This window comes from Leuciscus leuciscus (genome assembly GCF_965113295.1).
Source record: "Leuciscus leuciscus genome assembly, chromosome: 4".
In the NCBI taxonomy this organism is placed as follows: domain Eukaryota; kingdom Metazoa; phylum Chordata; class Actinopteri; order Cypriniformes; family Leuciscidae; genus Leuciscus; species Leuciscus leuciscus.
In genome coordinates this window covers 54,579,887-54,604,886 of record NC_138728.1, presented here as the reverse complement: position 1 = coordinate 54,604,886, position 25,000 = coordinate 54,579,887, and the positions used below count along the sequence as shown (strand labels likewise).

At 42.0% G+C, this 25,000-nt stretch overlaps 1 long non-coding RNA gene and 1 pseudogene across 2 annotated transcripts in view; both read right to left on the bottom strand.

Moving 5' to 3' along the window:
• The window catches only part of LOC309497152, a 32,127-nt gene extending 25,281 nt beyond the window's left edge, over nucleotides 1–6,846 (bottom strand). The window contains exon 1 of the long non-coding RNA XR_014205429.1: nucleotides 6,203–6,846. This is a non-coding gene — a long non-coding RNA (uncharacterized lncRNA). The remainder of the gene's footprint in view (nucleotides 1–6,202) is intronic.
• A 1,450-nt stretch (nucleotides 6,847–8,296) lies between these two features.
• The window catches only part of LOC309497118 (NACHT, LRR and PYD domains-containing protein 3-like), a 125,776-nt pseudogene continuing 109,072 nt past the window's right edge, over nucleotides 8,297–25,000 (bottom strand). The window contains exon 8 of the transcript XR_014211789.1: nucleotides 8,297–9,119. The product of XR_014211789.1 is annotated as an NACHT, LRR and PYD domains-containing protein 3-like (transcript). The remainder of the gene's footprint in view (nucleotides 9,120–25,000) is intronic.

The window sequence follows — 25,000 nt, the reverse complement described above, 5'->3', positions numbered from 1 at the left end:
GCTGTTTTAGTGTTATTATGTGGTAGCTTTATGTAGAATGCTAAATCCCGCTGCTATATGCAAGGTAAGATTAAATTAAATTGTATATTGTATATGTAAATTGTGTATATTCTATAGCTAATATTTAAAATCTCAAGTTGCGTCAATAGCAGGAGAAAGACCGCGAAATTTAAAAATACTACTCTTAATGTGTCACGAAATGTAGTTTTAAGAGTTTTTCAGTCGATAATGTAGTTGTTTCAATCTCAAATATGTTGTTTGTTTATACAGATAGCGCCTATTTAAAAATTTGATCTGACGTTTTCGGAGATGTGAGATCGAAGGGCTCACCGGGTGCTCAGCGCTCATGTATCCCGCTTGGAACAACCATACCTCGGCTGATGAGATGCTGAAGTCTGCCGCTGGTCTTGTGTATCGATCGTGTACGATCTTTGATATCATTAATCTATCATTTGTTCCCTGGCAAATCGTTTTGGCTGAGGGCAAAGTTTTAGTTTCATAATTTTATATAACGTTAAATTATTTAGGCTATTTATCTTTAACGTTGTAGCCTGCTGACTTATGTTTGACTGAATCGTTTTACTTCATTTATTTCTTGACTTGTATAGCTTCTTATACCTTTTAGGCTGCTTTTATAATGGCTATTATTGATCAATAAAACTGAAATTATAGGCTGCAACTAATGCAACCACACATACACACAAGTTCACACATAACTATGAAAACAATCTACAACATAGCGACACTTTATAGTTAACTTAATGAATTACTAACGTAATGATAGCAGTAGCACCAAAACATACTTTGCAAGATTAAGCGCTGTTTTATATGGATTAACCCTTTCATGCATAGTGGTCACTACAGTGGACAGCTATTAAAAAAACATTTGCTTAAATTTGCACGGGTTTTGATGGCATAGTTGCACATCAGCCTCTTCATTGGACCCGGGTGCATCATCCTATACATTGCAACCAAGTGGCAAGCCGTTGTGTTAAGATTTTTTTCCCCTCCAAACCAAGATGGTCAATTGTCAGTCAGAAATGCCAAGTTGCTCCGGAATATTCAACCATTCCTTCTTTCCTAGGAGACTCTTGTAGGTAAAAAAATTTTTGCAGCATCAAACAATATCTAATGAGTCATATCACAGTTAAAATTTTCAAGTTTTGATTTTAGATTGGGAGAAAAATCTGATCAATTATCTGTCCACTAGTGGACCTCATGCATCAATGGCTATATTTCAGCTACAATTCATACTTATACTGTGAATAGTGTTTTTGAAAATACTTAATCTGCAGTGACATTCATGTAAATAAATGTATTTGTATTATTAGAATGTAACGTGCTTACATAATGTATGTGATTTTATTGCATTTATTTACTCATAACATCAAAAAGTGATCTGATTATGTAATGGATGTTACTTGTAATGTATTACTTTGCTTGTAAATGAGTTATAAATGAGAAGAGTTGTAAATGAGAGAAAACTTCTTAATGAGTTTGTCTTAAAAGCCCTTAAAGTGATGAAAAAAAAAAGAATGCAATAAATATTGTTTGCATTAAAGAAGAATATGATTTACAAAACAAAAACACAACCAGCCCCTTTAACCTTTCAATCTTTTTTGTTTAATACTATGATAATTATTTTTCTTGTTTTATTTGTATTTCTTTTATGCACCTGTTCTGTATATTCTAATGCAAAAAGTAATGATATTGCCATTCCGGTTGTACATGACAGAAAAAAAAAAAAAAAAAAACGTATTAGAGATAACGTTTTTCACCAATACAATATTTTTGCACACATCGAAAGGGCAATTTATAATATATATATGTTACACAGGTTTAAAAAAACAAAACAATGTAACGCAATTCATCAATAAAATATTGTCATTTTTAAAGACACTTGAAAATGACCAATGAGAATGTCTCATCACTTTCTTTTTTTTTAAATGCGGGACTATATATACGATTGCCATGTTTCACAGGTCCCTTTCGTCAGAAATTCTACAAAGTATCTCTGCGAAAATTTCATCTTTGGACATCTGTGCATCTCTCTGGACAGTTTCATCTCTGTGACCAAATATCTCTGGACAATTTCATCTCTGCGACCAATACATTTACCTTACTTAATTCAAAAATATAATTTAATTATCAATTTAACTTTACATTAATTATTGTGTTTTTTTTTCTCATCATCCAACATTTCAGTAAGTATATCCATCACCCGGTGTATTTTAATAATGTTTAATTGTAGTTATATTTTAATAAAAACGAAATTATCGGCCTGTAATAATTTTTACCGTTATAGATACTTAAGACACAGTTCAACATTATTGCATGAGCATGCTTTTCTTTCGGAAAAAAAAATATTTGCAATGTAATAGGCCTAAAACAATTTGGACGAAAGTCTTTTTTGCCGAATGAACAATTAAAAATTAAAGGCCTCAGCTCGTGCAGGCACTTGCATAAATACATCAAAGCGAGTTTGAGCACCTTGGCACAGTTGCATTGAATATATTAATAACTCGTGCTATCAAAGTTAACGCATGCGATTATTTTAGTCCAGTTTAACGCGATAAAAATAACGCAGCATTCGTTTTTTTTTTCTGTCATTCTTTAGCTAGCTTTACATTTAACATGCACTTAAAGCAAGTGGTTTAAAAACATTTGAGCGCGAAAAGACACACACATGTCCTGACAGTCACGCGCACCATATGGTGCGCACTGCGCAGCAGTAATTGGCAGTCGGCAACTGCAGGTCTTAAAGGGACAGCACCCAATATAGTTGTCTCACACGAGGTCAATCAAATAACAATGGGAACAGAGAAAATTACTCACTGCTCCTAACTAAAGAACTTTTGTAGCTTTAATAAGGATTCATTTATATCTAATTTATAAATTATGCAGTGCAGAGTGTTTTACGTTTTATTCAATTTCTTTTTATTTCCCATATTTATCAAGACATCAGTAGCTGTATTAGTATCAGTGATACTGGCCTTCATTTATATATATATAAGTTATTAAACAAGTATTTAAAATATAATGTCTTTATTTAGTTATTTTATGTTTTTCTACATTAATCTGAAGATTAAATGTGAAATGATTAAATTATAAAATATAGTAAAAACGTATAGAGACTTGGGTAACACTTCATAATAACGTTCAGTTGTAGGTCATTAATAAGTGCTTAGTTAATGATGAACTAATCATTTACAAAACATGCATAAATGATTAGCATGTGATATACTAACATTTTATGTATGCTTTGTAAAAAATTTTTTTTGAGTGATTAGTAAATGAGTAACTAATTATTTATGAAACATGACTATGTGTTCATAAATGATTAATAAGTAATATACTAACATTTTATGTATGTTTTGTACATTTCGTTACAAGTAATTTACAAATGATTAGTTAATGATTAACTAATCATTTATAAAATATGACTATGCGTTTCATAAATGTTCATTATGTTAAATTTTTCTCTATGTTTTGCTCACATCAGGTGCACAGTGGTTAAAGACTCCATGTGTTTCAGAGAAGACAGCTGTCTATACCCTCACCAGTCAGCACTTACACTGCAGTGCACACTACACTACACACGACACTACACACTACAGTGTTCAACACCTGTTATAGATGTGTAAACGCATGAATAAATCATTTACAACACTTTTTGCATCCCCTAATCTAAAGTGTAAAATATTCATTACTTGTAAATGTGTTACACTTACCTGTTACAAATGATACTTACCTGTTACAAATGATCTGTATGTGTATTCAAGCCATTTACAACACTTTCTGAACCCTCTAATTACTACATACATACAGAAAAAATAACATTATTTATTAAACATGTATGAAACGCATATTCATGTTTAGTAAATGATTAGTTAATCATTTACTAATCATTTGTAAATGACTTGTAACGGAATTTACAAAACATACATAAAATGTTAGTATATCACTTGCTAATAATTTATGAATGTTCTGTAAATGATTAGTTCATCATTAACTAACCACTTATAAATGACTTACATCTGAACGTTATTATACAGTGTTACTGAAACTTGAGTGTTTATGATTGTGATCAATCACGCTTAATCAGAAAAAAAGTGTATTTAATCGAGTTAATTTTTTGGATCGATTGACTGCACAATTAATACGTTTAATCAACCTAATATCATTACTTTTGCTTTGCATTAAAGTTATGTTACAGTTTGCGTTGCATGCTGAGGTGAAGGAGTACCTGGAGCGTGGAGTTTACCAAGGGAACGCCGACACCGGACGGAACAGAATTGTCAGGCGTTCTGCTAAGAAGTTCATTGTGCAGGGAAAGTAGAAAAATATCATTGCCTTTTAATGTGTTATGTATTATGTAATTTACAGTATCCGCTACGTTTGCTTATGATAAAACAACTAATTTTACGTAATATTTTCTTCAATAAATAACATGATTTACTGTGTGTTGCGTTCCCTCACATTACCTCTTTATGTCTCTAACACAGGTGGACATCTTTATTACAAGACTGCAGACGGATCAAACCGTCTAGTTGTCATGGATGAGCAACAGAAGGAACGAGTCCTTCGGGACTGTCATGACAGCCCAGCTACAGGTGGGCATCAGGGGATAACAAGGACATTTAATAAGATTGCAAGCGCATACTACTGGCAAGGCATCTTTCCGGACGTCATGAAGTGGGTAAGATAATTGTAGACTCAAATTCTTGACCCACGAGATGGTTTCATACAGCCCCTCAAGTGTAAATAATTAACTCATTGGTACGTTATGTTGAGGCCACGACATATTATATTGAGGCCACAAGATCATATTATAATAAATACTTAATGGTGTTAAGTCGTGTCCTCAAAATCCTATGTTGAGTTTGAGACCCCTGATGTAGTTGTACAAAGTAATGTGTTTCTGTTGTTTGTAATGTTACAAACACCTACAAATTTTTTTTTAGATTGCCCAATGTCCACAGTGTCAGTGTAATGATACTATTAAAACAGTGGCCCCAGTGTTGCACCCTATCAAGGTCACTAAAGCCTGGACTGTAATAGGAATGGATTTGATGGGACCATTTCCAACCAGTCCTCAGGGGAACATTTATGTCCTCACAATGACTGACCTCTTCACCAAATGGGTTTTCGCCAAATCCCTGAAGTCTAAGACCGCAGTTGAGGTGGCTACAGGGGTCTTACAAGCATTTAATGCATATGGACTGGTTGAAAGAATAATCACAGACCAGGGGAGGGAGTTTGTGAACCAGGTTATTATTATTTAGTTAAGAAGATTTTATTATAAAATTTTTGGGCTATATGTTATAAGAATCTACCATGTCTTTGATAACTTTTTGATAACAGCTAAATGCGGACATATTTAAGGAATTGGGTGTGAAGCAGTGTGTCACGTCAGCTTACCACCCTCAGTCAAATGGACAGGATGAGAGGACAAATCAGACTATAAAGAGGTCATTGTCAAAGTACTGCAATGACATGCAGAATGACTGGGACGAAAAACTGGAGGATGTGGTGCATGCCATCAACACCTCAAAGCAGGTGATTGGAACTGCTTTAAAAAGAAATGATTAAATGCAATTGATTATGTAAAATGTAATTTGTTGAAACACTTTTTTTAGGGCTCTACAAAGTATACACCATTCATTCCCGATAATTCCTAGAATATCAAAATCGACTGCTGGCGGTAGATCCTTCTCCTATTTAGCACCAAAACTCTGGAACAGTCTTCCTACCATTGTCCGGGAAGCAGACACACTCAGTCAGTTCAAAGCTAGACTAATAACACATCTCTTTGACCTAGCATACACATAACACATTATAGACTTCTATAATTCCATATTAGGCTGCATAGATTAGGCCAGCCGGAACCGGGAACACTTCCCATAAATCCTGATGTTCTCGTTCCATCATAAGAAGAATGGCATCTAGGTTAATATTAGTCTCTCTGCTTATACCGAGGTTTACCGCAGTCCGCCGGATCCAGGCCGTATCCAGATCAGATGAAGGACCTACGCCTGGACGCGACGACAACGCAGTGCTGAATTGTCAACCAGTCTCTCCGTTTCCGAAGTGAGGTGGACTCCGGCCGTATTCAGACTAGATGGTGGACCTGCACGTGGACCCAACCATGACGCATCCCTGAAGTGCCGACCTCATCGACACAACCAATCTGACCTCTGACCTGTAATGCTGCCTGGATCATAATCATACACTGTTCGCTGGTTGGCCAGAGGAGAACTGAGAGACTGAGCCTGGGTTCTCCCAAGGTTTTTTTCTCCATTCTGTCACTGATGGAGTTTTGGTTCCTTGCCACTGTTGCCTTGGCTTTGGCTTGCTTATTTGGGGACATTTAATATTCAACAATATTATTGATCTGTCTAATTTGGGTGGACAATGATGCAATTTTCTTCTAGAAACAAACTTTGTTGTATTATTTTCATTTTATCAATGTGAAGCTGCTTTGATACAATCTGTATTGTAAAAAGCACTATATAAATAAAGGTGACTTGCCTAGACAATGAATTTACTTCAAACTAAAGATTTGACTTTTCATACAGCAAAATACACTGCATCTAATACACTATTTGTCTCATTAGCTCTCAAAAAACTTTAACCTTACAGTTCATTAAATATTTTAACACAGCTAACTCAACATTAATGGTTTTTAAATCTTCACAATCTATAGCCAGAGGACTATCACAAAAGTGTTTAGGAAAGTAAAGACATACTAGAGTATGTTTGTTTAAAGCTGCTTTGTATTGTTGTGTATTTTAAAAAGCTCTATAAATGTCCTAAAACGATGTGCATTTTGCTTGTAGTTTTGTGTTAATAAAAATGTAATATATTACATCTCATAATTCAGTTTCAGAATTCATTATGTATTGTATTGTGTAATTTAATACAATTTTTATATAAGTTTTGATTCTCTAATTTAATTACATTAAATGTTATTGTGTTGTATGATGTTCTGTATTAAGAATTATTATGACATAAATCATATGCATTAGTACACAAATTACATGCTTGTAATAAAAAAAAACATATTATGCCCTATTTCTTTAAAACAAATAATTTCGTCACAAAACATACTTTAACATGTTATTTCTTTAAAATAAAGATTATTATATGAATTAAGGTGTTTGATTAATTACATTAAGATTGTGATTCCATAATTACATTATAGTGTTCTTTAGTCAAGGCTAGACAACCAATTAATATTTATGCCCACAAAACATAGCTAGCATTCTGTAATTTATTTAAATGTAATAGCAAAAATAGTAATATACACAAATAAATATTATTTTATGGCTCTTTTAATAAATAAAAGTGTACTTGTAACATATTGCGCTGATTATTGAGGATAAAAAATAATTACATAATTATAATTGCATTACGAATGGCTGTGAATACGGTAAGGCAGTATCAGTGCAGTTTAAGCTCATAGCACGATCATCGGATAACGTTAGCTGTATGCTATGCTATTATCTAAGCTAACTAAAAAACACACGAACAACGAGAAATGTTTAATTTCACAATCTATAGCTTCGGTTAAATACTAGTATATGAAACGTATCATTTAAAATACATTAAATACATTAATGACTCGTTAAAACGTAGTACAAACGTCTTCTATAATAAAATAATTTTGTATGATTTATAACCAGGCACTAAAGCGATTACCCATAAAACGTGCTTTGAACCAATCGGATTGCTTGGGTCCTCAGGGTTACCGAATACTTCAGAGTTACCGTATACTTCACCACACCGGTACCGATCTGACCAATCACAGGCCCCAAAGAATACACTTGTGTGAAAAATGTAAATTTTTGATGACGCGGGTGTAATACCAGGACCTGGCTCCGCGAGCGCACTCTCGAAATCGGGGGATACACAGTGTATGGTAAAATTTCAGGTTTTTGTGGTATGTAAGGACATGGCGCCAAACTTTGAGAGGGAGCTTCTGGGACGTAGTAAATGACATCTACGCTGTCGGATTTATGAGGACATGGCCTCTGTCCTCATAAACCCAAATGTCCCCATAGTGCTGGTGCGTATTCAGGTCAAAAGTCCTTGTAAACCACAAAAACAAACACACACACACACATAACCCACAGCAGAGGAATCATGTTTAATAACACACACACACACACACACACACACACACACACACACACACATAACCCACAGCAGAGGAATCATGTTTAATAACACACACACACACACACACACACACACAACCCACAGCAGAGGAATTATGTTTAATAACACACACACACACACACACACACACACACACACACACACACACACACACACACACACACACACGTTTCAGTGAGTCTCATTGTGTCTCATATTTCCTCTCTCTTCTCTGTGTGTGTGTGTGTGTGTGTGTGTGTGTGTGTGTGTTTCTCTTTATTTCACTGACAGAAGTTCAGCTGTTATTAATGTGATGAAGAGACAATAAGAGACTCTAGATCATCATCTCACTGTCACTGATTTATCATGAGCTCAAAGCATTATGGGTAGAGTCTCTCATCAGGCTATTCTCACTCATCAACACAGTCTCACTGATGATCTACGATAAACCACAAACCCAGGATAGAGTGTGTGTGTGAATGTGGTCTGGAGTGTGTGTATGAGCCTCAGTGTGTTTCTGTCAGAGACGCTGTAGAAGGACAGAGTTCCTGCACTGTGATCCACATACACTCCTACTCTACACACTCCTGTTCTGCTCCTGATGGACTCTACAGGGAGAGCAGTCCTAATGTTATTGTGCCAGAATGTGTAACTGTAGGAAGAGCAGGACAAACTCCAGGACTGATCATTAGATCCAAACGCACACTCTCCACCCCGTCCCTTCCTGCTGATGCTCTTATATGACACTGATATACGCACAACACCACTCCACTCAATCTCCCAGTAACAGCGTCCACACACACTCTCTCTACACAACACCTGAGAGTACACATCAAATCTGTCTGGATGATCCGGATACGGCTGGAGCTCTGGGTCAGTGTTAGTAATCACTCTGTTCCCCTCAGACAGACGGAGGCGTGTATGCACTGTGTTCAGATCCAGAGTGAGGCGATGAGGATCTGATGGAGAGAAAACACACATCAGTGAATTACAGAAACTCTCTATCTGTGTGTGTGTGTGTGTGTGTGTGTGTGTGTGTGTGTTCAGATCCAGAGTGAGGCGATGAGGATCTGATGGAGAGAAAACACACATCAGTGAATTACAGAAACTCTCTCTGTGTGTGTGTGTGTGTGTGTGTGTGTGTGTGTGTGTGTGTGTGTGTGTGTGTGTGTGTGTGTGTGTGTGTGTGTGTGTGTGTGTTCAGATCCAGAGTGAGGCGATGAGGATCTGATGGAGAGAAAACACACATCAGTGAATTACAGAAACTCTCTATCTGTGTGTGTGTGTGTGTGTGTGTGTTCAGATCCAGAGTGAGGCGATGAGGATCTGATGGAGAGAAAACACACATCAGTGAATTACAGAAACTCTCTATCTCGAGTCTTCATTTCAGATCTGACTGTGTGTGTGTGTGTGTGTGTGTGTGTGTGTGAGAGTGTGTGTGTGTGTGTGTGTGTGTGTGTGTGTGTGTGTGTGTGTGTGTGTGTGTGTGTGTGTGTGTGTGTGTGTGTGTGTGTGTGTGTGTGTGTGTGTGTGTGTGTGTGTGTGTGTGTGTGTGTGTGAGTGTGTATGTGTGTGTGTGTGTATGTGTGTGTGTGTGTGTGTGTGTGTGTGTGTGTGTGTGTGAGTGTGTGTGTGTGTGTTCGGTTCTTTAAAAATCTCCCCACCGAACGGGGCGTCAGGAGAGGACACGTTGTTGTAACTCATTGTGGTTTTTTATTTACTCTTATTAATTTTTCACATACAGTTGATTAGTCCACAAATAGCAGGTTATAAACCTGTAGAAATAGAAAAGCTATGGTGTAAACAACAATATTTATAGCCACATACATAATATACCATAAATTCTGAATAATATACAAATATAAATTTCAATATAGTCAGTATTTAATATTATAAATATTATAATATACTTAGTGTTTAAACTTAATGACTAAACAAAGCACATGCATCTAAACACAGAAATGCAACAATTTCACACACACCAAATGTACATCAATGTCAATTTTACACATTAAACCAATAGCCCTAAACCACAAAAGTGTTCTCAGTATGTTGGCTTAAAGTGAAAGACAGTGAGTGTAGTTTTAAGTACCAACGCTGAGCATAGCAATCCATTACCAATGTAAAGTGATTAACTACATTACCCATCCACCACCGCAAACAGGAAGTAACTCGTGTGACAGTGAAACGCTCCAATTTCAAACATTTGCTGGAATATAGCCACGGATACTATCGAGCCGACAACGTTAAACATTAGACCGCAAACAAGGTTTTATCCGCGTGACCAAAGTAACAGTTATCAAGCATACAAACAGCGCACATATACAGCGGCAGCACAGCGGTAGCGCAAACAGATAAACAAACTTAAACCGCAGCTCAATGGATAGAAACAGCAGCTTACCGGTGGCGCATCTCTCCTGACGAGACAACATGCCAAAACTAGTACTCGCTCCCGCTTATAGCTCGTGCTCATACATTACTGGATTCTAACACACTGCTTTGGGATTTTACTGGTCCACGTTTCAACTCTTGACTGGCCCGTGCTTCAATCAGGTAAGTGAACCTCCCACCTATTAACCTACGTTACATTGCTGCTGAACACCCGTGACGTAGTGAACGCAACACCTCCCACTTGACCGACTGATCATGTGATTCAAGGCGGTCACAGACAAAACATTTCATTACACCACATAAGATATAATGTTTTTTTTTTTTTTTTTTTTATCATGAAGAATAGAACTCCATTGTCACTGTTCAGGCACCTCCCCTGACAGATGTGTGGTATTCTGCAAGGTTTGGTCATATGGGGTATGTACTTTTCATTCTTCGTGAATGGTGGTGCAAGTGGTGGCAAAGGCAGCATAGATACGTACCAACCAGCGAGGGAGAAAGAGAGAGAGAGACAAAGAAAAAGAGAGAAAAAGAGAGGTATCCTGAGGTAATGCCTTCAGAATCAGGGGTTTGGGCGTTTAGACGTGGTAGAACTGGTGGCCGAAGAGACGAGGTCTAGGAGTCACTGGTCTTCCACAGGGATGAGGACTACCAGTCTTCTCACGTCTCTCCGTAGGATGACTGACGTCAGCTGCTGAGGGTTCCTCTTAAGTTGCCCAACTATTAGGGAGGCAGGGGGGCCTGCACACGTCTTAACGTCTGCGTCTCTCACAAGTCCTTTCTTGTCAGGGTACACGGCCTGGATCCGTCCAAGCCGGAATTGCCCTCGCAGTGCGTTTTGATCAGCAATCCAAACAATGTCACCAATTGCTACATTCCTTTGGGTCTGATGCCACTTTGGCCGAATGAATAGGTTAGGTCCGGCTAGTTCACTCCACTTCTTCCAGAACATATCCACACCAATCTGGATGGCTCTTAGACGGCGCCAGGGATGAGTGCATAAATCAATTCCTCCTGTATCTCCTCCTTGCCTGCTCCTCCCGAGGAGCAGAATATTGGGGGTCAAATACTCTATAGAGTCTTCTTGTTCTTGTGCCCTGGCATCAATTGGCCTTTCATTGGTGAGGTTAGCTGCCTGGTAGAAGAGGGTTTGGAGTTCACCCCAGGTGAGTGAGCTTGTTGTCCCTCCGAGGCTAGTGAGAGCCCTTTTTATGAGCTTAACTGCAGCTTCCGCAGCCCCGTTGCGATGAGGTGCGTCAGCCGGATGAAAGTTCCATGCCCAGACTGTCCCATTCCTGGCGGCTTTGTCCTCTATGGATGCTTCCCGTAAGGTAGCTAAGTACCTATGCAAGTCTTGTAGGGCAGGTTTAGCTCCAATGAAATTGGTTCCCCTATCTGACCACAATTTTCTGGGATGGCCTCTCAATGCTACAAAGCGAAAGTAAGTTTGGAGAAAACTTTCAGATGATTGATCGTCAGCGAGGTCCACATGAACTGCCCTTGATGCCATGCAACAGAATACTATGCCCCAGACTTTTTTTCCTGTTCTTTTCTTGACAGCATCCTTGATTTCGAAGGGGCCAAAAAGGTCAAGTGTGGTATACTCAAATGGGTTAGCACGCTGTGAGCGTTCTGGCGGCAGATCACTCATCATCTGCTGGCACATCTTTTCTTTCAGTTTGCGACATGTAATACAGTCGTTCGCAACTTTCTTTACTATCCTCCGACCTTGCACAATCCATGCTTTCCTTCTGGTGCGCAGAAGCGTGGCAGCAACACCTTCATGGTTCTCGTCATGAGCTTCTCTTGACAGTAGCGTTGCGAGCCATGAACGAAATGGAATTAAAGGAACAGCTGTTCCATCTTCTTTCCAGGACTGGATTCGTCCTCCACAGGGAAGGATTCCTGTGCTCTCGTCCATGTGGACCACCAAGCGATTCAGTGTTGAGTCCAGGAACTGACTGCAATCTTGGGCTGCGAGGACCAGGTCTCGGAAGGCTTGTGCTCTCTCTTCAGTAGACAGGATAGAGCGGTTTGCCTCCCACTTTGATGTGTCTGGTGCCTGGCGTTTTCTCAGCCAGGTTTCTGCAGCCCGTCGAGTCCAGGCTATGGAACCACACAACTTGGACAGAGAACTGAAGCGTTGAGGTTCCACAAGGCGCACCAGTCCAATTGCCCAGGGCCTTCTCTGTCTGTCTGCTGCTAATGTTGCATCCGGGACAGCTGGTGATGTCGGCCTACCATTGACTCCTTCATGCTTGAGGTCCGCCTTGATGTCAGGCCCGTTAAGGCCAGTTCTTTCTTTTGACTGGGCCCTGGTGACCACTGCTGAGAAGGCTTTCCGCTGAAGTTTTCCCACATCTTCAGCAGCAGAGGGTGCAATCTCACTGGCCATCTTCATAGGCCAGTCGGTCTTGGGCAATTTCAGGAACTCAGGGCCTTGCTGCCACTCTGACCCTTCGTTAAGTTCCTCAGGAGTTGCACCTCTGGTAAGTATGTCAGCAATGTTTCTTCTGCCTTCAATCCACCTCCAATCTTCCACTTGTCCGGCTTTCTGAATCTCACCGATTCGATTAGCGAAAAAGGTCTGGAAGCCGTAGCTGTCCTTTTGGATGGCTGCCAGGATTGTTTGGCTGTCCACAAAGTGAATCCATTGTTTGACTTTAATGTGGCAGTGCTTCTCAAAATACTTTTTTAGGCGGGTAGCGAAGACCGCGCCACAGAGTTCCGCCTTGATCACATCTCCCTTTTGGTCGAGAGGGGTGAGTTTAGCCTTGGATTCCACCAACTTCATTACAACTTTGTCTCAGGTTTCCCACCGCAGGTAAAGTACGGCTCCAAAGGAGGATTCACTTCCATCTGAGAACGTGATCCCTGTTGGTGGGCCTATGGCTCCAGGCGGCGTGAGACTTCTCTCAAACCTTACCTGGCCAAGTCTCACAATTTCTTCAAAGAGCGTTATTGCGGCTTCTCGAAGTTTTAATGAGAGAGGGGCATCCCATGTGTCTTTAGATGGGTTGTCCTTGCCAGCTTCCTGGAATGATTCTCGTACCAACATCACTCCCTTCTGTTTGGCTGGTGAGGCAAGACCAACCGGGTCGTATAATGCGGCAATCTGGCTAAGAAGTATGCGTCGGGTAAGGGGATTTGGTGTTCCTTCCCTGACATCCTCCATGCTCAGATTAAATCCTGTCCTCATTTTCCCTCTTTTCTTAGAGAAGTTGATAGAAGTCAGCAACCGAAGCTTGTCTGTCTCAGGTTCGTAGCCGACCCCAAGTGCTTTGTTCTCCCCATCATGCATTTGGTTGGGCAGTACCAGGGTCCTGGGTACAGTTGTTTCAGCAGGGGCTCCACTCCTCCCACTTTGGTGTGACAGAACCCACGGTTTGAGGAAGAAACCTCCTGCTTTCAAAATCTCCTCCACCCCTTTGGTGATCCTCTCCAGCGTCTTGAGGTCATCGTGTGAGGTCAGGATGTCATCCACATAGCTGTCCTCAGTCAGAGCTCGCCGTTCTTCAATCATATCAGCAAACTGCGGAAGGTTGGCCGTCTCCTTCATTGCAACTTGGGCGATACATCCTGCGGGTTTATCACTGTAGTGGCAAAAAACAATGTTGGGTTTTTCCTGTAACCCCCTGTTATTGTTTCCAACCACCTGGAGAATGCGAGCACGGGGTCAGACTCACAGCCCGAATCCAAGAAAATCCAAGAGTGTTGTCGTTGAATGTTTGTCGGTATTTATTGCAAATAAATATAAAGTACATAAACAAAAATGAAAACTGGTTTAAATGTCTTTAAACATTCCTTTGTAGCGCTCCAGTAACGCAGATCCAGGCCGAGGTCAAAGACTGTATCTGCTGGCACGCCTTCTCCTTCTGTCTCCCCTTCTGCGCTACATGCTCCAACTTATAGGATAGCGCCCTCTCTGGCTGTAGAAGGTGTACCACTCAAATGCAATAGAAAAGACAATTATAAGTAAATGATGAAACCAAAAATAAACTCAAATGCGGCTCCTACACACCGGCCCCTAATTGTTCTCTATAGAATCAATTAAAAATAAATACAAAAAAGGAGCCAGAAATCAAATAATCTCTTAACACTTTTAGAAAAATATGTATATGTATACATTACATCCCTTATTGGTGATCTTTAAGGGGCACTGGACACTCTTCATTTTCCAGAATTCGGCACAGCTTGGTAATGGGCCTATCAAGGATTGAAGTCTGTGTCTGGAGCTTCACGGATCGGACCAGCCCCTTTCGATCAGGCTTGGTCTCTAGAACTCTTCCTAATGGCCATGACCCTCTAGGAGCAGTGGGGTCAACCACCAGAACAAGATCTCCAACATTCAGGTTCTTCTTCACTACAGTCCATTTTTGCCTTTCCTGGAGTAGAAGAAGGTATTCTTTGGTCCATCTATGCCAGAAGAGATCTGCCATGTACTGGACCTGTTTCCAGCGGCGTCTAGCATAAAGGTCTGATTTCAGGAAGATTCCAGGAGGCATAATGGGCTGAGTTTTCAGCAGGAGAAGGTGGTTTGGGGTCAGCGGTTCTAGGTCATATGGGTCTGAGGACACTGTGGAGAGAGGACGGTTGTTTAGAATAGCCTCTACCTCACAGAATAGAGTTTGAAGACCCTCATCATCGATGGACTGTTGATGGAGTGTGGAGTACAGCACATAACGAACAGATCTTATAAGCCTTTCCCAGACTCCGCCATGGTGCGATGCAGCTGGTGGGTTGAAACTCCACTTGATTCCATCAGGAAGCAGGGCATCCTGGATCTTCAACTTGTCCAGTGTCATCAGAGCTTTCTTGAGCTCCACCTGAGCACCCACCAAGTTCGTTCCGTTGTCAGATCTGATGTGCTTAATCTGCCCCCTCCTGCAAACAAATCTCCTCAAAGCGTGGATGCATGAGTCAGTGTCTAATGAGAAAGCTACTTCCAAATGAACAGCTCTGCTAGACATACATGTAAACAGAACTCCATACCTTTTGATGGTGCTTCTTCCTCGCCTCACTTCAATCGGGCCAAAGTAGTCCAATCCGACATTGGTAAAGGGAGGGAGGTCAGGTAGGATTCTTTCTAGCGGCAAATCTGCCATTTTTTGCTCACCTGCTTTGCCCTTCACACGTCGACACATGACACATCTTGAGAGCACCTTTCTTGCTAAGGAGTTGGCCTTAATAATCCAATATTTCTTACGGAGCTCTGAGAGCATGTGGTTCCTGCCACTGTGACCACAACGTTCATGAATGTGTCTTAAAAGAAGAATTGAAACGTGTGAATCTTTGGGCAAGATACAGGGGTGTTTAGTTTCATCAGGCATGGCAGATTTATGCATCCGGCCACCTACTCTTAAGATGCCTTCATCTAGCACAGGATCAAGCCTACAGATCCTGCTGCTCCTTTTCACTTTAGGTGGGGTCATTTGCAGTGTTGTAATTTCAGCTGGGAATGCTTGCCTCTGAACATAAGAGATAACTGACCTTTCTGCCTGTAAGAGATCTTCCACTGTGAGGAGCTGTCCACCGCCCTCAAGTTTTGGGTTCACCTTTTGGCTGTGGGAGCGGGTAGTGACTTGATACGATGGGAAGCCCTTTTGTTTTTTGATTCTCAGTATCAAGGCCTTTTTTAGTTTGATGTACCATGCCACTGCTTTAAGTAGCCTAATCCAATTTGAAAAGTATGAAATAAGCTGGTCTGTGGGTGTTTCAGTGTTTACCACTGTTGTAAACACAGTAGTGTTTCTCCTGACCTCTGGATCATCCTGTAACACTGAGCCCAATGCCTCCACCTCTAACCAACTTTCCTCAGGTTTCCATAGGAACTCTGGGCCATGCATCCACCTCCTTTGTTCCATGAATTTACCTGCACTCAATCCTCTCGAGGAATCATCAGCTGGATTGTCTTTACTTCTTGCGTATCTCCATTGAGACAGCTCCGAGTTATCCCGAATCAGCGAGACCCTGTTGGCTACATACGTTTTAAATCTTGCAGTGTCACTTCTAATGTACTTAAGTACGGTTTGGCTATCAGTCCAGAAAACGGAGGGCTTTAAGGGTAGATGTAGTTCTCTCCTTAGCATTTTGTCCACCTTTACCAACAATGCTGCAGCGGCCAGCTCCAGACGTGGTACTGTGATGTTCTTTAAAGGAAGGACTCTGGACTTTCCCATGAGAAAAGTGACATGTACAATGTCCTGTTCATTAGCTTGTCTTATGTAGCTCACTGAGCCATAGCCATTCTCACTGGCGTCAGCAAAATGGTGTAGTTCTGCACACTTTGTTGTTCCATAGCCTTTTGGTTTCAAACAACGTGCAACACTGAAGCTTTTTATTCTTTCTAAACTGTTTGTCCATCCTTCCCACCTGTCTACTACAGCTTGGGGTAAAGGTTCGTCCCATCCAAAGCCTCTCTGGCAGAGCTCCTGTAGCAACTGCTTGGCTGGGAGAATGAGAGGAGCAAGAAAACCGAGGGGATCAAAAATGGAACTTACAACAGAAAGTATGCCTCTGCGGGTATGTGGCTTCTGGCTTAAATTGATGTTAAACTGGAAATGGTCAGAGTCCACGCACCACTGCAATCCCAGGGCTCTTTCCATTGGTAGGCTGTCTTTGTCAAGATCCAGTGTTTTGATTTCTTTTGCCCATTTTTCTTTTGGAATGGATGCTAGAACTGCCCGGTTATTGCTGACCCATTGAGTCAGCTGAAATCCACCTTTGTAGCATAGTGCAGTGAGGTCTTTTACTAGCTGGATGGCTTCAGACTCTTCAACCACGGACTTAACACAATCATCCACATAAAAGTTGTGCCGGATTGTTTCAGCTACCTGAAGGGGAAAACAGCTTTCATTGTCATCAGCAGTTTTTCGTAATGCAAAACTTGCGCAACTTGGGGAGGACACTGCACCAAATATGTGCACAAGCATACGGTATTCCTTTGGGGTTTGACTGGTGTCACCCTGTGGCCACCACAGGAAGCGCAAGTAGTCCACACCTGATTTCTCTACTCCCACCTGATGGAACATTGACTTAACGTCAGCCATAATTCCAATGGGTTCTTTGCGGAATCTCCAAATGACTCCGACAAGAGAATTGGTCAGATCAGGACCCTGTAGTAGCTCTGTGTTGAGGGATACACCTTTGTAAGTAGCTGCACAATCAAACACCACTCTAAGTTTCTTCTTTTTGGGGTGATACACTCCGTGGTGTGGTATGTACCATACCTTTCCAGGTGCCTGTGTGAGTTCTTCCTCTGGGACCTCCTCTGCATAATGATTTTCAAAGATGTCATTGATAAAGGCAACATATTCCTGTTTGTATTGTTCATCTTTTTTCATTTTCCTTTTCAGGGTTTGGAGGCGCTGTTCTGCAACTTGGCGATTGTTAGGCATGCTGACATCAGTTTTCCTAAAGGGCAACTTCAGATAGTAATGTCCATCTTGTAAGACCGCCTCATTGGCTATCTCTAAAAACCTTCTGTCCTCAACTGACATTTCGGTCTTCTCCTCAGATGCTACCTCACTGAAATCCTGATTATACTGTGAGATCAGAAGCTGTTCTAGACTTGTAACTGATATCCTATTCACAGTCACATTCTCTGCACTGCCATCAGCACTTCTCAGTGGCCCGTTTACAACCCACCCCAATAAGGTTCTAACTGCGTAGGGGCCCCCACCTTGACTATTAACAACTTCCCATGGTTCTATGCACTTTGGAGCATTTGTGCCAATCAACAGCTCCACCTTTGAATTAATGCTGGGAAGTTTGACTCGACTTAGATACTTCCATTGTGCTAAGTCTTTCTGCTTGGGAATGCTGTTTGTGGTAACTGGCATTTCTTTTTGAGTGAAGAGATCAGGAAGAGGTAAGAAGTTATTGCTGTTCAGTGCTGAAACTTCCATTTCAGAGACGACATGAGTTGGAACAGTTTTTTCTTGATTCATTGTGCGTAGAAGAATGTGTGTTTTTCTTCCCTTCAGATTGAGCCGAAACATAAGATCCTCGGAGCAGAAGGTGGCGGAGGATCCCGGGTCCAGGAGAGCATACACCTGTAAGACTTGGCTGCCCTTTGCTGCCTTAACCTGAACTGGGACAATGGACAGCACACTCTCTTGGTCTCCGGCCCCTATATGACCACATAACCCTGCTGATGCATTGCCTGTAACATCAGAGGATATTTCTGCCTTTTTGATGATACTATCCTTGGCCTCAATATGTAGGACACTAGGGTGAGCTTGCTTACATACTTTACAGCTGAGACGCCTTTTGCAGTCTCTGCTAATGTGGCCTGTGGAGAGACATCCAAAACATATGCCTTTGGTCTTTATAAAACTGAGCTTGTCTCTATGTGTTATCTTTAAAAAGTCTTTACACAAGTCCAATGTGTGTCTTGAGCTACAGAAGGGGCAAGAAAGATCAAACTTCATCTGCTTTTGGGCAATAGCTATACTAGTGGCAAAACTACTGCCAGATGACTTCGAGGCCTGTGGTTTGACTGGGGATCTAGCCTTTCCTCTACTAGCTGACTGATCTTGAAGATCACCAAATACTGGATCAGCTGCTATGCGAGCTTGTCTTTCAATAAAGCAGACTAGATCTAAAATCCTTACCCTACGACTACGTTGTTCTTGCAGCTCATAAGCCTTGTTACGCCATCTCTCCCGAAGCTTGTATGGTAGCTTGAGCACAATGCTTCTCATGTTGGAAACTGTATCCAGCTCCTCCATATATTCCATTTCCTCCATAGCATTGCAGCAGCTCCTAAGGAACATGGCATAATCCTGTAGCGATTTAAAATCCTCAGATTTGATTTGGGACCAGGATAGGGCTTTTTCCAAGTAAGCACAAGAGATCTTGTATTCGTTTCCAAAATTTTCCTTTAGCAACTCCTTTGCTCTCTTGTAGCCTCTATCTTGTGACAAGTACTCACAGCTCTTGACTAGCCTTTGTGCTAGGCCTCTAGTATATTGAATAAGAAACTGCAATCTATCTTTATTGTTATCAGTTTTACTTTCAACCATACTTTCAAAGGAGTGAATGAATGACTTGTACTCAAGAACTTGTCCATCAAAGAGTGGAATGCTACCCTGCGGTAGTGTAGACAGAAGTTGCTGTTTCATAAGAATCCTTGTTAATTCACTCTGCTTTTCCAGAATTTTAATCATGTGGCTTTCTTGTGCTGAACTGTGTGTAGGAATTTGCCCTTGAGGTACAGTGGACTGAATGGCTGGGACTGACCTTGCTGGCTGGGGAATGACAGGGGGAATACTGTGAGCCGAGGTCTGCTGTAGTTGTGGCCGGATATCACTGCCAGCCATGGGCTGGCAAACAGGTCTGCTGCGAAGCGGAAATTGAACCTGAACACCTGGCCTGGTTTTAACTACTGGGGAAGTCCTGTCATGAAAATAAAGTGAGCTTTCAAGCTTTTCATCCAATGGTACATGTGTCACTGTTGATTTTGTCTTCACTTCATCTGCTTCTGCACCCAACAAAGGCATCTGAACTGTGACATCAGACTGGGCAGGTTTATACATTTCTATTTCAGCTTCTTTCAGATAATTAATTTTTGCAGTAGTGGCTTCAATTTCAGAATGCAACTCTAAAGTTTCTCTCTTTTTTCTCAGAATATGCTCCTGCTCCTCAATTGCATGCCTTTCCTGCAGCTTTGCAGCTTTAGCCATTAAAGCCACTCTTTCTGCCTCTGCACTGATGCGCAATGACACAGACGCTGTATGTGATCCAAATGATTGTGCATCACTATCAGTATCAGAATCTTCTCCTTGGCTGACAGAAGAGGTGGCTTCAACTATGGCTTGGGAACCTGGGTTTTCTATGGCTGAAATCCATTTTTCAACGTTAGCCATAAAAGCCGTTATCTGTACACATCTAGGCTGATACCATGTTTCGTGGTCTTCTTGATTTGCTTCCTCATCCAATACTTCACTATAGGAGGCATGCACGGCTTTGAACTCTTCAAGAAATTCATTAAACTTAATCATGTTTTGTTTAACTTCATCCAGAAATTCCGGACTAGTCATTAAATCATTCACAATGTTCATTCTCCGTGTTACATGTGACATTTTTCCTCCTCTAGATGAGCGCAATTGCGCGACAGTTTCATTCATGTCTTTAACAGGGTTTGTTTCTTCTTCGTTAGAATCAGCCATTATTCTCAAAAAAAAAAAAAAAACTTCCCAAAATCTCAGAAAGTATTTATCTTACTTCAATCAATGCAAAAGTTCTCAAAAATGTAGAAAGCAGTTCATATTCTTTCCAAAAATCAACATATCGTTGCATTTCATTCGTTCCAATTTGGCTGTGTTTTCACCGCTCTTATCTGTTTGTCACAGTTCACCAACTCACAAAGCTGTGGTGAGATTTGTTTCTATATCCTTCAAATATTATTCACTTTGAAAGCACATACCTCCATCGAAGTGTTTCTTTGTTTGGCTTGCCACACTTAGACCAACGTTTCCTTTGTCTTCATATCGCGTAGTTTCAACATAAATCCGTTTTTGATCAATTCACAGCAAGTCTTTGACGAAATGTAGTGGCAAAAAACAATGTTGGGTTTTTCCTGTAACCCCCTGTTATTGTTTCCAACCACCTGGAGAATGCGAGCACGGGGTCAGACTCACAGCCCGAATCCAAGAAAATCCAAGAGTGTTGTCGTTGAATGTTTGTCGGTATTTATTGCAAATAAATATAAAGTACATAAACAAAAATGAAAACTGGTTTAAATGTCTTTAAACATTCCTTTGTAGCGCTCCAGTAACGCAGATCCAGGCCGAGGTCAAAGACTGTATCTGCTGGCACGCCTTCTCCTTCTGTCTCCCCTTCTGCGCTACATGCTCCAACTTATAGGATAGCGCCCTCTCTGGCTGTAGAAGGTGTACCACTCAAATGCAATAGAAAAGACAATTATAAGTAAATTATGAAACCAAAAATAAACTCAAATGCGGCTCCTACAATCACCGATATTAACTCTGACGACTGCAAACACCTCAATGTCGTCCTCAGGGTTGTCTCTCCAGAGAAAGCGGTGGAGATGAACTTCATCATCTTTCAGCCACACTGAGTTATACATCTTTTTTACGTCACCCAGTGCGGCATGAAGTCCACTCCTGAACCTCAGAAGGACGCCTCTGATGGGATTGAGTACATCGGGACCCTTGTGAAGGAGATCATTTAGACTTATGCCTCGGAACTCTTGGCTACTATTCCACACAATTCTCACAGGGGTTGAGGAGGAGTGAGGGTTCGGTGCAACTAGATGGCTGATGTACCATTTAGGTCCTTCCCAGTTGTTAATTTCCTCCCTTGTGAGTTTTGCAGCAGCCCCTCTAGAAACCATTTCATGTATTTGTTCTTTGTATGCAGCCTTCCACACAGGTTCCTTCTCCAGACGTTTCTCAGTGTTTCTGAAGGTTGCCTCCACTGCCTGCCGATTGTCTGGCAGTGTTGTGAGGTCGAGGTTTGTCTTCCAGGGATAAGCTGCATCCCAGTGGGGAGAGTTACTGTGTTTGTCCGCCAGCACGTATGTTAGGCATTCTTTTATCTTTTCCAGGTCCCGCTCTTCCTTGAGGGTCATTTCTTTTCCTCCAGGGGGGCACCTACCACACTTGCAGCCGCCACATTGAGGACTGCACGCAGCTCCGATGCTGTCCCACCTGAACCACTCGAAGACCTCTTTGTTGGCGGTTGCGGTGCTCCGGACAAGCACATTCACTTCCTCTTCTTGAGGTATGATGGTCTCTTTATACGCCGTCGAGGCTGATCTCATGGTCCTTGCAAGGTGAGTTTCAGAGCGGTACACGGCCAGGTCGACTGTCTCAAAGAGATCGGGATGGGTTCCCCCAACAGTCTTTCCCAGCGGGCCGTCCCAGAGAACGAGGTCTCCCACAATCTTGATTGGCTGGGGTACAAGACGACCTTCCCGGTGACTGATAAGGAGGTCAATTTTTGTGGGACGGACCAGTTCGTCTCTGGGTACATTGGGGAAGAACTTCTGCAGTTGCTCGGCAGTGACTGATTGAGTCACCTCCGCGATGTTTTCCAGGCCATAGCAGAGAATTCTATGCTCTGCCACTTTTCCCTTGGATGTCTTTACCTTCAGCCGCAGGGAATATCTTTTGGTCAGGACAGTCTTCTTCATCCCCCCGACTCCATGGACTATAAGTCTGATGTTCTCACCGCACAGTCCAAGGCGATCGGCTGTTTCATTGGTGATATAATTGGTATCAGATGCGAGGTCGATTAGGGAGCCAATTAGGCAACCCGAGTTTGTCGTCACTTCCATCAGCATCATCACCACTGGATGTTCTTGCAGTCCATCTCCAGCCTTGGCGCATACAGTTGATGATATTTTGTTTGAGAACGCATTTTTGTATTTCTCTCTTTGTTCTGGAGTAAGCTCTGCCAGAAACTCCTCTTGTTTGTTGGTTAGGCCAAGTTTCTTTCCTCCAATTTTTATGGTGCTCTGCTCTTCACTGCTGCTGTCCTTCTTTGGAGTCGGTGGCTTTGGACACAGAAGGTAATTGTGGTCCGACACCCCTCCTTTCCGACAGTCTACTTTTGGGCAGAGGTATCTGGGTGTGCATCCTTTCCCATCCTTGGGGTGGGGCCGCAAACACTTGGAGCACAACCCTAGCTTTTTCACATGGGCCCTTTTTCTTAAGAGATCTTGCTCCCTGAAAACCTTGCACGCAAATAGCTTGCCGGCATGGGAGTCATCTTCACAGACAGTACAGCTGCAATAGTCGTCCTTCTGACCTGCTGTGGATTTAGTGAAAGCCTTCCTCCCTCTCTTATCCGGGTAGTCTGAAGCACCCTTTTCCACAGGGCCTTTGTCTGCAGGGCTTGACTCCAACTGATCCAACTCTTCAAGAATCTCCTCCTGCTTCTTCAAGAATCCTAGGAGGCAATCAAAATGATACAGTGGAGAGAACCTGTTTACCGGGTCAGTTTTGTGCATAATCCACTCCTTCTTGAGTGAACTGGGAAGCTTGCTTTCAAGAGATTGAGCAACAACACGGTTCTTCACAGCGTCCTCTTCACCAAGAATCTGGAGGTTGCACAGTGCCCTCTCCACAGCCTGGATCAATTCAATGGTTCTTCTTGGATTGTTTCCTTTGACTGGGGGAAGAGACTGGACCTCGTTAGTGATCATTAGGACTATTTTCGCTCTGTTCCCGTATTTGCTGTCCAGTAGCCTGAACATATCGTCGGCGGATCCACAGCTAGATAAGACGAGATCCTTCTTGACCTTTTCATGGAGACTATTTAATAAGTGGAACTTTTTTATACATTCCACACCTTGTGGGTTACCCAATTCTTGTAGGTCCTCCCACTCAATCTTCCAGCGGTAATAGTCCCTCATGTCACCAGAGAAAGTGGGTAGCCGTGCTCTTTCAAGGCTGATTTGAGGCTTGAGATTAAAGTTTCCTTTGGTCCTTTCCGGGCTGCTTTGCTGTAAGAGAGGCCGGGTGTTCATGTCACGTTTATCCGTGTACGTTTTGGGCTTCAGCTTGAAATCGGCAGACATGACAGGGAGAGAGAGGAAAGAAGCATCTTGTATCGGATCACCAACCGTGCTGCTATCATCTCCCAGGTTTCTTTCTCTACCCTTTACTTGGTCTGCTTCGTCCTCCTCCAGTTTGTCAGACAACGCCAGGACTCTCTTCTTTAGTGTCTTGTGGCGTGTTCTGAGATCTAATTCCTACGGACCAGGAACCAGCTCCTTCCACTCTACCAGCATTTCTCCGAGTTCAATGACCTCTCTTTCAAGACCTCTATTTCTTAGCCTGCGGTACTTGATTGACTTCCGAGGGTTAACTTCCTCTTCCTCTGCCTGAGTAATGGCCGACTCAGCTGTTTTAGCCTGCTTAAAAAACGCCTCCTCTGCATAGCTGGTCCAAAAGGTTTCCTGGGTGACTCTCTTTACTTCGAGGAACCTGTTCTCACACTCCGCTGTCTTTACATCAATTTGGTTTGCAAATGCTATGACCTCTTCATCCGTTGATTCCCTCAGGGCTTCAGCATACTCATGTCCCGCATCTGTGACTTTAGAAAAGTCTGTCCTGAAAATCTTCCATTCCCTGAGGACTTCAGTCGGTTCCAAGAGTCCCGGTTTGGTGAGAGTATGAGCCCTTTTGGTGAATGAAGCCTGTGCTCTTGATCGCACACTTTTAAGCTTTTCCAAGTCTGCCATTGTTACTCCCTTTGTGTTGACTGGAGAGCTGTCACTGCCAATGTGTATACACGCTCTTTTATCCTTCATCAACGGGCAGTTTGATTAGTGACAAACTTGGGGTCAGTCACAGAAGTGAGAGGCCAGCTGATCCTGGGTTGATTGAGCTTCCTTAATGAAGCAGTCCGTGGCTTTTTTGTGCTGCACTTAATCCAGTGCAGTGGGCCGCGGTTTATAACTGTTCGGTTCTTTAAA